The 5937-nt window shown below is 41.8% G+C and overlaps 1 pseudogene; it reads right to left on the minus strand.

The window, feature by feature from the left end:
* Positions 1–2091: 2091 nt before the first annotated feature.
* On the minus strand, positions 2092–3538 carry LOC110541749 (pumilio homolog 3-like; annotated as a pseudogene).
* Positions 3539–5937: the final 2399 nt, after the last annotated feature.

The following is a 5937-nucleotide window of genomic DNA, read 5'->3' on the forward strand; positions in this document are numbered from 1 at the left end:
TCTCCATAGTTAACCTCCCACTGTGCTTCCCAACTAAGGTGTCCCTCCCCCACTTTCTTATGTCCTACTTCATATCGCCTACGTTCTGTTATTCCACTCTCTAGATGCCCCCAATGATCTTTTTTTTTTGAAGATTCTTATCTCTGATATAGAGATGGAAAAGTATTTGCAGTGATTCAAAGGCCATGACATGTTCTTTCTTTCTTTCTTTCTTTCTTTCTTTCTTTCTTTCTTTCTTTCTTCCTTCTTTCCTTCCTTCCTTCCTCCTTCCTTTCTCTCTCTCTAATTTCAATGATGAAGCAGAAACACACCTTAACATCAAAGAATTACACCACTATATATGACTTTTTCAACTGGCAATGCTGAACGCAAATTGTACATTTTATTAATAGTGTAAGAGCCTTCTTGTCCTAAGTGGCAATTCTCCTCTGAAAACGCCTTTTGATTCCTTGCCTCTGCTTCCTCCATAAGATTGTCAGCCATCATTCCTATGTTTATGGTCACATCCAAGGCTTACTTTGCTTATTTTCAGTTTATAATTTTGTTGCTGTTGTTGTTTGTTTTGTTTTGTTGCCTGCTTTGAGCTGGGAAACTGGGTCACCAAGTTTGTTGAAAATTACATCCTAAGAAAATTCATTAAAGCCCTGGCTGGTCCTAGGAGTTAAGTACATGCCTTTAAAACCATGATGTTAGTCTTGAAAGATGATTTTTTTTTTTCTTATTTCTGACTGTGGATTGCATTTCCAAGGATGGAGGTTGTCAGGAAGTTCACTTCTGAATAAGAAGTTCCTTGGTATAATTTAAAGTGTAGCACGTATCGTTCTTCTTTTTAAAAATGACACAATAAAAGCCTTGTAATTTAAACCATGGGTGCCACATTTGAGCTCACAATGGAAATCAAAGCCCAGTAGTTTATTTTCAGACATGTTTACAAAAGGCAAGCCCTCAGTCAGAAAGCAGTGGGGTTTTCTTTCTCTGTGTTTTCACTGAATAAAGCATATTTCCACTTCTCTTTCCCATGAAAACACCGACTTCACTTACTCGCAGTTTAGAGTACTGACCCAGCTGCCACTGTTGAGGTCCTAACTCAGCACCTTCAATTGGGAGAGAACTGGACATAAACTGCGTCAAAAAACAAGGGCCCAAAACCAAAACTTTTCCTTGTAATTGCTTGAGGGATCTCAGACTAGAAACAAGGTCAACAATAAGAAGGCAGTCAGGTCAACCAGGAAATTCATAATCATTGAAATAACTACCTTTTATAGCAGTTACCCTCTTCCAACATCCTGGTCCTTGAAGGAAACAACGTCCCCCTTCACAGCTGAGGTCTTTAGCTCCAGAGATGCTCAGTCTATCTGTAGCAAAGATATTGCAGATATTGCGGGTGACTAGGGACCAGGGATCGGCCACATAAAGCCTACTCAACATCATTCAGGAACCTCTAAAAGCATGTTAGAAAACTCTCTGGCCCCGGTTTCTACAAGCCAAGATATTTTGCATTAGTTCCCTGGAATGAGTGCCCACTGTGTCTAACCTGTTCTTTGTTTCATTTTGTTTCTTTCTCTCGTTTTTTAACTCTCAATTGTAAGTAGAAGAAATGTTTCTATTCCAGCAGATAAGAGATCAAATTTACTCCTGCTCCGCAAATGAAGTCCTCATTTACCTCAATCTGTACACCCTCCTCGGCAATGCAGTGTTCGCATTTGCTGTCCGCTCTCTCCAGTAGCTGCATCACCCATGTACTGTAATAGGATTAATAGGATTTGTCTCTTGTGTTGTACACCAAATAGAAATCTTTTGCATAACCGGTGTGCAAGAAATAGTCAATTAATTCGTCTCATTCCTATTTTTCCAGTTTGGGAAATAATGATATGGAAATTGGTCCTTTTACAAAGAAGAAGTACGTGTATAGAGCTTCCAAATTATGAGTGTGGTGGATCCCGCTGTTCCTAACTAGGGAATGGGTTCCAGCTCCTTTAACCTGTTCACACCTGTGCACTCAACTTTCAAAGCGGAGTTTCAACTCTACTGTGGTGCCTTTGTTTGTTAGTTTGCTTTTTCCCATGTAAGAGACGAGCTTTTCAATACAGCTTAGACTTTGTTTACAACACCCTGGACACAACTGTGAAGAAGGCTGTAGAGAACAATGACACCTTGACCGATGCAGGCCCACGACTTCAGGATTTTCATGCCAGCATGCTCTACGGGTATTTTTTGTAGAGCAAACTTCTCTTCCATTTTGCCATCTTTTTACCTCACTTTAATAACCATTTGAGAAGTAGATGTCACACAGGATTCTCAGCAACATGAATCTCTCCATCCTAGCTACCATGTTGTAGCTCTCCGACTGCAGCGCTGGTGACGACGCCCATGCCAGGGTCTCAGACACCAGCACACAGGCAGACTCACCACTGCCTCCTGAGCATGTTCGTGCAGGTAGCTTAGCAAAGCTGGAGAGATGGATTCCAAGCGCTCAAGTGGTGGAGTGCAGTGTGTTTCTTACTCTCTGCCTCATTATAACCTTTCTGCAGAATTTCGGTGGTTTCTTTTACCGTGTGGGAAGGGTCTCTGGACTGAGTAGGATAGGACTACCTTTCTGTGTTTGTCATCAGTCACTTTTTCAAAGTATTTCTTCAGGTTTTTCACAGCCACTTGGGTGTACATACCACAAGCAATGGATGGCAACACGCACACTATCATGTGTGGTGCCAGGTATACCACTGCTTCCTGGATGACTTCAATTAATTCTGATTGGAGTTCTGCGGATGCATGGAAAAAAAATGCCCAAGAATACTTTATGAATCAGTGGATGCTTAATTTGGGGGCCACTGAAGTCAGTCTGCTTTATTTTATCCATAATGAACTGTAATTTTCTGGCTGTACCTCTAGCACCTTGTCCAGAGCTGGGTGATCTGCTCCCTGGTAGAGCTGAAATGTGTTCCCAGAGAGCTACTCTGTCAGCATGTTCCTCTGATCCAAAACTGCCTTTATCATAGTACACATACTCCACAATGACCAGTGTCTCCAGGGCGTCAGCATCTTCACATGGCCTCTGAAATGTCTGATTATCTCTGCAAGCTGTAGTTTACTTTTACATTTTTTAACAATATTCCTAGAATCTTTGCTTTTACTTAATTCAGCCAATCTGACAGTTCTTCAAAAGCCTGCATCCTTTGCTCTTTGTTACCACACTTGAATGAAGGACTGGATCACGCCTGTTGAGTCATGAGCAAAGGCATAGTTTTAATTTCTGTTTGACATGACCTCTGCTAATCAATCGTGCACTTCACTCGTCTTTGTCATAATCTTTTCTCCCAAGTCTGTTTACTCAAACCAAGATGCCATAGTTGGTCTTATCACTTCCCGCTCGGCTTCAGCTGTCTTTCTCTTTGGGAAATCATCCCATTTGGATTTCTTGGCTGCTGATTATCTCTTTCAACTGGCTGGCTGGAATTTTCTCTTCTTGTTGAGTTTATATGCCTTGTTATTTGTCTTTCGGTCCTTTGCCCTCTTGTGGTTTGTTCTTGAACTGCTCCATACTACTGTTGACAAGTTTTTTTGTTTGTTTGTTTGTTTTTAATTCTTTATTAATTACATTTTATTCACTTTGCATCCCCCCTGTGGTTCTCCCCCTCCTCCTGTCCCAATCCCTCTCTTCCTCCACCCTCTGCATGCATGCCCCTCCCCAAGTCCACTGATAGGGGAGGTCTTCTTTTCCTTTCTTCTGACCCTAGTCAATTAAGTCTCCTCAGGAGTGGCTGCATTTTCTTCTTGTGGCCTGGTAATGCTGCTTCCCCCTCAGGGGGAAGGTAATTAAAGAGCAGGCCAATCAGTTCATGTCAGAGACAGTTCCTGTTCCTATTACACTGGAACCCACTTGGATACTGAACTGCCATGGGCTACATCTGTGCAGGGGTCTTAGGTTATCTCCATGTATAGTCCTTGGTTGGAGTATCAGTCTCAGGAAAGAGCCCTGTGCTCAGATTATTTGGTTCTGTTGCTCTCCTTGTGGAGTTCCTGTCCTCTTCAGATCTTACTGTTTCCCACTTTTTTCCTAAGATTCCCTGCACTCTGCCCATAGGTTGCCCATAACTCTCAGCATCTGCATTGATAGTCTGAAGGGCAGAGCCTTTCAAAGGTCCTCTGTGTCAGGCTGCTGCCTTGTTCCCTCTTTTCTCCTTCTTGTGATGTCCATCCTCTTTGCCTTTCTGGATAGGAATTGAGCGTTTTAGCAAGAGTCCTCCCTCTTGATTAGTTTCTTTAGGTGTACAGATTTTAGTAGGCTTATCCTATATGAGTGAGTCTATATGAGTGAGTATATACCATGTGCATCTTTCTGCTTCTGGGATAGCTCACTCAGGATGATCTTTTCCAGATCCCACCATTTACCTGTAAATTTCATGATTTCCTTGTTTTTTATTGCTGAGTAATATTCCATTGTGTAGATATACCACAATTTGTGCATCCATTCCTCCACTGAGGGGCATCTGCCTGCAGACGGGGAAAGGATCTTCACCAACCCTATATCTGACAGAGGACTAATATCCAGTATATATAAAGAAGTTAAACAGCAAAAAAAAATCAAGTGATCCAATTAAAAAATGGAGTACAGAGCTAAAGAGAGAATTCTCAATGGAGGAATATCAAATGGCAGAGAAACACTTAAAGAAATGCTCAACCTCATTAGCCATCGGGGAAATGCAAATCAAAACAACCCTAAGATTTCACCTTACACCCATCAGAATGGCTAAGATCAAAAACTCAAGTGACAACACATGCTGGAGAGGTTGTGGAGAAAGGGGAACCCTCCACTGCTGGTGGGAATGTAAACTTGTACAAGCACTCTGGAAAGCAATCTGGTGCTCTCTCAGACAACTAGGAATAGCGCTTCCTCAAGATCCAGCCATACCACTCCTAGGTATAACCCCAAAAGGGTCTCAAGTACACAATAAGGACATTTGCTCAACCATGTTTGTAGCAGCCTTATTTGTAATAGCCAGAAGCTGGAAACAGCCCAGATGCCCCTCAGTTGACAAGTTCTGAGCCACCTTTCACAAAGTTCTTGCATATAATTTTAGGCTCAACTTTCTTAACAACTTTCCTGGAATTGTCACTGAAGAGCTAGAATCAATGTTTTATGAAATCTATTCTCTTCTTATGGTATCTTTGAACTCTTTCATGTGATTTCTTTCCTTTTAACTTCCATCATAGCAACTCACACATGCGGTAGAGACACACAGAGCTAATTCAGTCATTTCTTTACAGAAAAGAAAACCTATACACAGTACCAGGTTAATAAGTTAACACTTATTGTCCTTCTCTGTATTATCTACTACTTTATAAAAATATAACACAAAAATTTAACAACTTAAAAGAGTAAAAATATCACATGGTTCCTGTGGATCAGGAATTTAAGTATTTCCCTTATTGATTCATAATCCAGTGGAGAACATAATTTGATAACTTCTCAGTTATGCTGTATTATGCATTATGCCCATATGTGGACCCAGCCAGAGAGGAATATGCTATGACATGGATGTATACACTGCAGGGTTCATAGAATGGCTAGAAGGCTCTTAGAGTAGAGGGAAGCTTGTGTGGGAGTGCAGCAGTGATGAACATGAGCCTCTCATTCTGAGAACAGGGGGTGCAATTGAATGAGGCAGCAGCTGCTTTGCTCTACCCATGACTATGTTCGTACGAAGACCATTCATTGCTCCTAGCAAGTGGTGATTTGAGCGGGGAGCTTATAGGAGGAGTACTCTTGTCCAAAGGACGATTTTGATCAAGACTCCATGGTATACATACCTTCTGCTGGTAGGTATCCCATCCCTGGTATCCCTGCTTCTGCTCCCCCTCCCTGGTATCCCTGCTTCTGCTCCCCCTCCTTTTTTTATTTGAGATTTGACCTGCATCGATGTCTAGCAGCTCTCTCAG

Source organism: Meriones unguiculatus, chromosome 7 (genome assembly GCF_030254825.1).
Source record: "Meriones unguiculatus strain TT.TT164.6M chromosome 7, Bangor_MerUng_6.1, whole genome shotgun sequence".
Lineage (NCBI taxonomy): Eukaryota > Metazoa > Chordata > Mammalia > Rodentia > Muridae > Meriones > Meriones unguiculatus.